The sequence below is a fragment of the Chenopodium quinoa genome, unplaced genomic scaffold (genome assembly GCF_001683475.1).
Source record: "Chenopodium quinoa cultivar QQ74 unplaced genomic scaffold, ASM168347v1, whole genome shotgun sequence".
In the NCBI taxonomy this organism is placed as follows: Eukaryota; Viridiplantae; Streptophyta; class Magnoliopsida; order Caryophyllales; family Amaranthaceae; genus Chenopodium; species Chenopodium quinoa.
The window spans coordinates 2445982-2456146 of record NW_018744603.1 but is presented as its reverse complement, the minus strand read 5'-3'; positions in this window follow the sequence as shown (position 1 = coordinate 2456146).

Here is a 10165-nt window from a genome sequence, read left to right as displayed (position 1 = left end):
AGAGTAGTAGGAAGCCATCAAAGTAGACTGTTGTAAGGAGGGTGTTCCCATCGTAAGACCCTTTAAAATCCTAGGACTATACACTCGTTAGTGTGTATTAGGATTTGAATTTCTGACTGTTTGGGAGACCTTGAATTAGAAATGATAATCTCATCACGCTTTTTTGTAAGAAACAAGTAGGAGTCACCAATGAGTTTTAGGAAAACTCATAAACCTCGTTCATGCCTTTCTCCCAAGTAGAGTTCAAGGGATAATTAGCACGAATCGTAAGTTTACCCATGCCCAAATTGGTCTACATAAACCAGTTTTGAGTTCGGGAGCGAGGGTACTGTGGTACCCATTTTTTGACTAATTAAAATTAGAAGTCAAAATCCCACGTAAGTCGATAATTTGACTAAAAAAATAAAAATTAGAGTCGCCACTCTATTTTTGCCCGAATAGAGACGGTCTTTTTGTTTATGATCGTTTTCAAATAGAAAACGACATTGACTCCATTAGATGAGGCACTATATAAGTATGGTCTTAGGAAAATAAAAAATCTAGGTACGGGGTATAAGTTAGGAAGATCGAACGTTTGGAACTCGTCTCTTCCTCTGTTCTAACGAACATGCTCTTATTAATACGTTGTTAATTGGTTATGATTATTCACATACTTTTCCTTAAACTAATGCATAAAAACATGAAAATTTCCACATTGTCAATCACACTCAATTGTAAAAAAAAAGTGAATTAAACCTTACAATATATGGTGGGTTTGAGCATTAAAGTTGCACTACGTACCGTTCATTGTGGGATTTGAATCCACTCCCGGATCAAAACCCTACGTATTTCTTACTAACGTCCATTTATACATGGTCGAAATTTCATACGAGGTTTCAAGAAAGTTTATATTTTTTTTAGGAGAGGTGGTTGATCCATATAGGGTCATTTGAATGAGGTTGAGCAATCTTGCTTTCAAGGTGGAGGTCAATTTATCAAGGTTGAGGAAGTCACTAGAATCAGCGACACCATAGGAGTTTCTTTGAGGAGAATGATTTTGTTTGTAAAATGCGTTTCAATTAACGACTTTATTTAGGGTTGACCAACTTCCAAAAAGAGATTGTGTGGGCTTATTTGAGTGTGCTAAAAAAAGAATTTTATTTGGTATGAATTGAGAAGAATATGAAGGAAATGTGTTTAGATTGTATGAAATTGACTTACGCATAATGGACATTCTATATGGATTAAATCTAAATGATAGGTAGTATATGTTGAAAACCTTAATCATGTTAGATTAAGTAAGCGATCTATCAGAGATAATAAAACTTTAAAAGTATAATTCTCTGCGGCAAATAGATCATCTTATAACCTATCATGATTGAATATTCAACTTTACCCTCTTATTTAAATATAAGCCATAAACCATAACTCGAAAGATTTATTTTATTAATGAAATGATACAAGCATGCAAGACCATATTTTGCTTAATTAAAAGTTAGTTGTCTCTTTATTAAGAAATGCATAAGGAAATTTTGCTCTTCCGAACGATGATGGAATTAAAACTTAAACAAGATTTATTTAAAAATTATAAGACATTCTATTCCAAACTAAATGAACTATTTATAATGCTCCTTTCATATAGCCATAGGATGAAGAAGACTTTTTTTTTTAAAAAAATAAAAAAAGTGTTAGTCTTAAAGTGATACAATCTTGTTTGGATTAATATCAATTTGAGGCATGAGTAATTTATAACTTCCTCAAATGACTTAAAAAAACCAGAGGTATACATAATAGGGTAACACAAATTATATAATAATGTTCATTCCATTTTTCCTTAAAAAGCTTAAGGGTTTAAAGTGTCTCTAATATTTCGAACACCATAACTCATGTTCTAACAGTCGGATTTGAGCATATGATAGGTCTTTGGAAATATCTACAAGTCTTATATAACATATCAAAAATTGGGATTCATCTAACTGTTGAAATGAAAGATAATGAAATTTCTTTAAAAACACTCTAGTTTGGGACGTTCATGGGGAATTGGGTGATAATGGTCAAAGTACTTCAAAATTGGCATGATCCTTTTAATGGTATGTTAAGGAAAAACATTTAGATTCTCTGCAGAAAATTCTCCCTTTTTAGAAGTCATTTGATATGTCAAATAAAAAAGTATTCTTGGTTGGGAAAAACAGCCTCAAATCAGTTTGACATTTTAATATCTAGATTTGTAAAAATCATAAAAAATAGAGTATTCATCCTATGAGAACGTGTGACCCCAATTTACAAAGCTTAAGGAATCTATTTTCTAGTTATTTAATTCAAATTTTATTATTAAAAAAGAAAATTGGTCTAAATTGGAAAATGGACAGACCTGTAGTAAGGAATTTGTGGTGCTACTATGTCTTCATGTCTGATTTTTTGTGAGTTGGTTAAAATTTATTTTTATAAAATTACAAGTCTCATACACTCCTAAATACATAAGCTTACTGTAAAAAATTTATTTTTTAATTTTATGATGAAAAACGATTTTTTACATAATAAAAAAAGTAGTCGAAAATGCTATCTTGCTAGAATTCTATCATTCATTCTTTGGAGCTTCTTATGCATTTTGTACAATTATCATTGCTTCCATTTAATACTCTACATAAGGATGATACATACAAGAAAAAAAAAATCAAACAAACCATGTATACTCACTCTCAAACTCGCTCGCGGTCGGTCAAATTCTACTTGGTTTCCAAATTAGGAAACCGACACGTATAGTGCCCTAGGAGGTTATGGAACACACAAAAGTAGAAAAGTTAGTAAATGTATGTAAAAAATAATATGAAATCACAAATAAAAAGAAAGAAGATATTACCTTTGGCTTTGAGTAGCTATCTTGAGGAATTAGTCAAGGTAGTGTCAAAATGATCGATTTAACTTTTTTAGGCCAAGTCCGATCCTTCTACAATTTTTTATATTCTTTTTTTTTTATTGAAAATAAAAATTTTGATTACCTTTTTTTTTTTTTTTTTTTAATCTAATTATAGTGCTGAAATAATTTAGACTTCTTTTATGAGTTTTTTTTTAGCTCCTTTCTTAACTATTCTCTTCGATATATTTTTTTTTCTTTTCGTGAAGAGTGGGGTGGTATATATATGGGAGCAAAAATACAAAATACAGAGAATATACTGTTATACGAAATAAATACGTACGAATACAAGAGTTAGGTAGAAATTATAACTAAAAATCGTCTTAACGAGGTAGAGGACAAATAGAATAGCCTACTACTCTATGTAAAACTTAATTACTATTGACTGAACAAAATACAATATTATTAATGACTAAAAATAATTAAAAGTACTAATATAATTTGAATACAATGGTTAATTGGTACTACTTTCCTTTGAAGAGTGTACTTACTCTTCGTATATTAAACTTACCATAGCAAAATACGACTATTACACAACCCACTTATCAGAAAATAACAAGAAAAAAAGTTGTTTGCCATTGATTGTGGATAGTCATATCACCTTACCGTTTGGGAAGAAACACGGCTCAGTGATACAACGTATTGTCATATCACACCATTTTCTGATTCTCGTTGCTAAATTACAACCATAGCTTACCATTTTCTTTTTCTGTAGAGATTTGACATATCGAATGAGTGGTAATGGCAGAGGTATCTTTACTTAGAGCCACTCTTTTATTGTCAAATATTGTCGTCGTTGCAATAACCCGGAAGAGAAGTAGCATGCATACTTATACTTGTTATTTCTGAGTATATGAAACAGAGAAAAGATGACTCATGAAGGTACAGTGGTAATGGTGTTTTGGTGAATAAGGAAGAAGATGAAAATTGGAATAGTAGTACGTTTTTGACAAAGCAAAATGGTAGAACTAAAACAAGTTATAATTAAGGAAGTTGAACAACAAAAAAAAATAAAAAAAATGAAAAATAAAAAAAACAAAAAAAAAAAACAATGGGAGCCGTGAGTTTTGGCATTTGCCACTTACATTACATGCATTTCATGCATGTTTTGTGTCTGACCTTGGGTATTGGTAATGGCTTAGTATGCATGCATGCTTTGCATTCTTTTACATAATCAAAATATGCTAATTTGTCCTTTATGATTTTTTTTTCTTTTTTTTTTAAAAAAAAAAGATGATTGAAAATATTAGAATAATAATAATAGCAATAGGATACATAAAATCAGTTAGTACTAAACTTTTATCCGGGGTTAGAAAGTGATACTTTAGAAACGGTCACGGTTTTAAAATTGTACAGATTAAAGGGTCAATATTTGATATTCTTGATCAGGATATGTCAAACGGAATAAGTGTTACATATGTCAGTGGTAACACATTATTTTTATTTTATGTTATTTTTAAAAGATACACTTACTACTATTATTAGACTAAACAATTACACGATTAGGATATGATAAAATACGGATAAGATTTATCCCCTATAAAAGGGAGATTTCCCTTATCCGAAATCACCCTTTACTCAAAAAAACACACCCCTTGCCTTTTCCTCTTCGGTTTCCATGGCTCCCGGCAACCAAAACCGTCAAGCTCCATCTCCGTTCGACGAGCATTTTCGAGTGCTAAATTTATATCTAGCTTTGATTATGGCGTTAGTGGTACTACTAATGGCATTAATGATTTTCATAATCATGAATAAATGACGGCTTGAAGTTTCCGGCATGGAGTGTACAAGGTTCGAGTTATGCTACAAATTAGCCTCGTGTTTTGTTTGTAAATTAGGAGTACAAATTGTAAGGGTTTTGTATAGTCCAAAATTATAAATAAACACTACTTGAACTTGTCTCTTATGTCTAATTATTGCGGTTGTCGTTAGCAAAATTAAATTTTGTTATTATAATTATGAAATTACACAAAATTTATTAGTTAATTGAATGTAAAAAAAATTATGGAAAATAGGGGATCAAAATTTGGTGTCTACAGAATGCCCCTCATTGATCAAGTTTGGAACAAACGATGATCAATGATTAGAAAAAGATAGTAAATTTTGATCCTTAAATAGAGTTTATAAAGAAACTAGAGTAAAGTAAAACAAAATGCTAATAATCATCGAGCATTTGCTTAAATATGGCGTGAGAATATTTGCGGTCAAATACGGCGTATTGATTGTGGTTAAAACTTAATCGTCAATTATTTGCAGTTGAAAAACTGGCTAAAAAAAATTGAATAATTGATTAATAATCAGTTGTGGTTGAAAAACCAGCTTTGATAAATCTCAATTGCGGTTGAAAAACCGGCTTAAAAAGTCTTGGTCGATTAACCAATGATCAAGTGTGGTTGAAAAACCAGCTTTGGGAGTCTTGGTTGCGGTTGAAAAACCGGCTTGAAAATTTTTGATCCATTAATCAGTCGTGGTTGAAAAACCAGCTTTGGAAACTTCAATAAAGAACTTAATCGTTCATTACTTACGGTAAAAAAAACGGCTTTGAAAGATTCCATATAGGACGGAGATAATAAACAGCTTGAGGCATATCAAAGTGCAACCATAAAATTGGCTAAAAAGACATTCATAGGATTAATTTGATTCTGTTTGACTATCCTATTCATGTACAAAAAAGCAAGTTTCACGGGTACTTTAACCATGAGAATATGGAGTAAAAAAAACAATTGATTGTTGTCATAACACATGCATGTAAGTAAAGTTTGCATGAAGAAAAATGGCATGTTGTGGGGGGACTAAATGCATGAAAGCTTATAGGTGTTTCAATGTAAGGTGGGGTTTTTGCTTGCCTATATAAGACATGAGTTTGGGTGATCATAATCATATAGTTCTATTCTCCTTTGAAACAAGAATACTTAGTCTTTCTTGTTTTCCTTTCCTCCTTTTCCTCAAATTTTCTTTCAAAATTATGGATATGAAAGGAAAAGAACCCAACTACTTGAATGAAATCAATGAAGTAGACTACGAAAACACTTTATTTTCCAAGGGGGTAGAGGTTGCTTTAGGAGAGAAACGTTATGCAAAAATCTTCTTTGATTCCCTTCTTCCTCTTCTCAAACTTCCACTTTGCTATGACCTTATTTATGCTTCTACTAAATACTAGGATGAGAAAAAGCATGTTTTTAGGTTTAAAGGTGGGGAGATGGTGCCAATGGTAGAAGAAATTGAAGGCCTCTTGGGTTTTTCCATGAGTGGACCATTGGTTACAACAAGAAAGTGTACTTCTACTAGTGGTTATTTACATGAGGCTTTAGGCATATCTTATCATGATGGTATGACTTTCCATCATGAATATTCCATCCTTATCAATTGTGTCCTCGAACCTTTTAAAGCAAAAGGTACCAGTCTTAAACTTGATATTTCATATGGCTTGGCACGAAGTCGAGCATGCTTGATTGCCCTCATGGGTCTTTTGTTGTTCAAGGAAGATCTTGGGTTGTGTCATAACAATGTAGCTAGCTATGTACTACAAATGGTTTATGGGGGCCGATTAGGGCCATTGATCTTGGGAGAATTGGTCCTTAGTCTTGATCATCAAAGGGAACATCCATACACCTTCATGAAGGGAAGCCCACTAGTGCTTCACTTGTGGCTGATGGAGAAGTTTAAGTTGGTGAAACCTTTGAACGAAATTAAGTACCATCCTAAGATTATCCTTAGTAGGGGTTGTTCACCCTTATATCATAAGGTAAAGAAAAGTAATGCTTGGAGCTTTACCCTTGAAGGTGAAATCCAATGGGTAACCCCTCATTTGGGGATCAAAGAAGTCATATATAGTACTGCTAACAAAAGGGGTGTAGTGCTTCCAAGTATCAACAAGATCACTTTTTATTATCCGCGGAGGTGTCTTTGACAGCTCGGGCAGTGACAAACCTTCCTAAAGGATCTTCCCACTGATGAATGTACTACTCATTGGATAGATACCAACATGTTGAGGGATCTGTTCAAAGTTTGGGAACGGGTTAAGAAAATTCCATTTCTCCCGGTCTTAAGAGATCCGACTATTGATGTTTATTATGAAGGGTGGCTTCTCAAAGATGTGGGTTCTTTTAAAAGGCCGAAGATAGAGGATGAACCCTCGATCAACAATTCGAAGAGGATTAAGGAAGAGAAATGATAAAGTCAAGAACGGAAAGATTCAAATGCCCCCCGTTTTTTTTTTTTTTTTTTTTTTTTTTGCACTTGAACCTTTCACGTAATAAGTCTAGGGTTTCCTTAGCACTATGGGCATTTGAAGCGTCGAATTAGGATCGAATGTCATCTTATGTAACATTGTGTTTTTAAGGTTGGAATTTCTCATTGGAATGAAGTTTTTCTTTAAAAGTCAACTCAATTGTTGCTCTAAACATTGACATTTGTTACTTGAAATTTAAAGTTTATGATCACGAGAACATGATTTAGAATATTCCATTTTATGAGCCCAATCATGTATTTTAACCGAAAATGGAGGTCCAAAGTTTAGACAATGACATTAAAGCCTAAATATACAATCGATAAATCTAAAGGAGACGAGATTATAAAGATTGTAATTCGTATGCAACCCTTAGAGTTGATCGAACGTCATACATTGACAAGTAATTTCCCGTTTTATTGACCAAAGTACGTGCGAAGATCTTTTTTTTTTTTATCCGTATTGACTTGGGTATGGATACTAAGCGTAATACTTTTTGAGCTGATCAAGATTGGTGAAGTGGAGGAAAGTATCACCATTCATATCGACTAACTGTACTGCCCCGGCTGGAGTGATATGTTTGACCAAGAATGGTCCTGACCAATTTGGTTTAAATTTGCCCCGAGGATCATGAAGAGGAGCGCGATTTTCTTTTAGCACCAAATCACCCTCCTGGATGTCTCTATCTCGAACTTTTTTGTTTAAGGCTCGATCAATGCGTCGTTGGTAAAGTTGGGTATTGTGAAGAGCCTGTAACCTTCGTTCATTTGCTAAGGTAAGTTCATCATTCCGAAGTTTGAGCCATTGATCTTCAGAGATTTCACTTTCATTCATGACCCGTAAGGATTGAATTTCGATTTCTATGGGAAGGATGGGCTCCATCCCATACACCAAGGAGTAAGAAGTAGTTCCTGTTGGGGTTCGAATAGAGATTCTATACCCCCAAAGAGCATACGGCAACTTGTCAGGCCATTCCCTTGTTTTTTCAGTCATTTTTGCGATTATTGTCCGAATGGTCTTATTGGCTGCTTCAGCTGCTCCATTGGTTTGAGGGCGATAAGGAGAAGATTGATGATGTCTAACTTTATACTTTTCAAGAGTTTCTTTCAATTGCCCCTCGAATTGCGACCCATTGTCCGAAATCATTTCAAAAGGTACTCCATAGCGACAAATAATGTTGTTTATCACGAATTTCGAGACTTGTTTTACACCTAACTTGGAAAATGATGCTGCTTCAATCCATTTTGAAAAATAATCAATCGCTACTAAAATGTATTGATGCCCATTTGAAGCTTTTGGATGAATTTGTCCAATGATGTCGATGCCCCAACTTGAGAATGGCCATGGTGAAGTGAGATTATGTAGTGACACGGGTAGCATATGGTTGAGATTTGCAAAGATTTGACACTTCTTACATGTCCTTACAAATTGTATGCAATCTGTCTCCAAGGTGGTCCAATAATACCCGGCTCGCAAAATCTTACGAGCCAAAATTCGTCCGTTCATATGTGGTCCGCATTCTCCTCCATGGATTTCTCCCATGACCTTTCGGACTTGTTCACCATGAATACATAGTTGCAAGGTTCCATCAAAACCTTTATGATACAATTGATCTTTTAATATCACAAAGTGAGCGGCTAGCCTTCGAATTGCAAGTTGATCTTTTTTATGACTCCCTTCAGGATATTCCCGAGTGGCCAAGAAATTTTTTATGTCGCTATACCAAGCGTCCTCTTCGTCCCGTACAGTTAATGATGCGATCATTTCTTCATCCATGATCACTGGGGAACTTTTTTCTTCTACAGTTACAGACCGAACTTTAACGTTATCTTCCCAGGTTAAATTTACTTCCAGATTTGCTAGCGCGTCAATGAAACTATTTTGTTCTCTAGGGAGATGTTTGAAATCGATTTCCTCAAAGCAAGGGATAAGTTGTTGGAGATGGTCAGTATATATTTGCAACCTTTCATCTCGAACCCTCCACACTCCAATTGTCTGAGATATAATGAGGTTTAAATCACCATACACTATAAGATTTCTTGCCCCTGCTGCTAAGGCTGCCTTTACACCGTAGATGCAAGCTTCATATTCAGCGGTGTTATTGGTTGTTGGAAAACTAAGTTTTATTGAAAAGGGAATATGAACTCCATGTGGATCAATAAGTAACACACCTGCACCATTCCCCTTCTATTAGATGCTCCATCAAAGTACATCTTCCATTGTGATGTATTGATATTGAATAAATGTTCATCTGGAAAGTCATTATCAAATTCATCTCCTGATATAGGCCCATCAGCTAACGCTTCAGATATGGCTCTCCCTTTAACAGATTTTTGACTAACACATTGAATATCGAATTTTGAGAGAATAGCATGCCATCTCGCAAATCTTTCACTCAAAGGTTTCTCAAAGATATATTTGATAGGGTCTAATCTTGAGATAAGGAATGTTGTATGAGCTTGTAGATAATGTCAGAGCTTTTTTGTCGCGTAGATTAGAGCGATGCATGCCCTTTCTAAGGGAGTATATCTAGTCTCATATTCTAAGAACTTTTTGCTTAGATAATAAATAGCAATTTCTTTCTTGGTACCTTCTTGATATTGCGCCAACAATCCACCCATGGAAGTTTCTGTCAATGTAAGGTACAAGAGCAAAGGTTCCCCGGGCTTGGGTGGCATCAAAACTGGAGGATTAGAAAGATAATTTTTCATTGAATCAAATGAAGCTTGACACTCATCATTCCACTTTTTTGGCACATTTTTCTGAAGAAGTTTGAAGATTGGTTCACATCTAGTTGTAAGTTGTGATATGAACCTGCTGATGTACTGAATTCTTCCCAAAAAACCTCTTATTTCTTTTTCATTCTTTGGAGGAGGAAATTCCTTAATGGCCTTAACCTTATCTGAATCAACCTTGATTCCTTCTTGACTTACAATAAATCCTAGAATTTTTTCGGAAGTTACCCCAAACACACATTTCTGGGGGTTTAATCTTAAGTTGTATTTCCGAATTCTATCGAAGAAAGACTTCAATGCCGATATGTG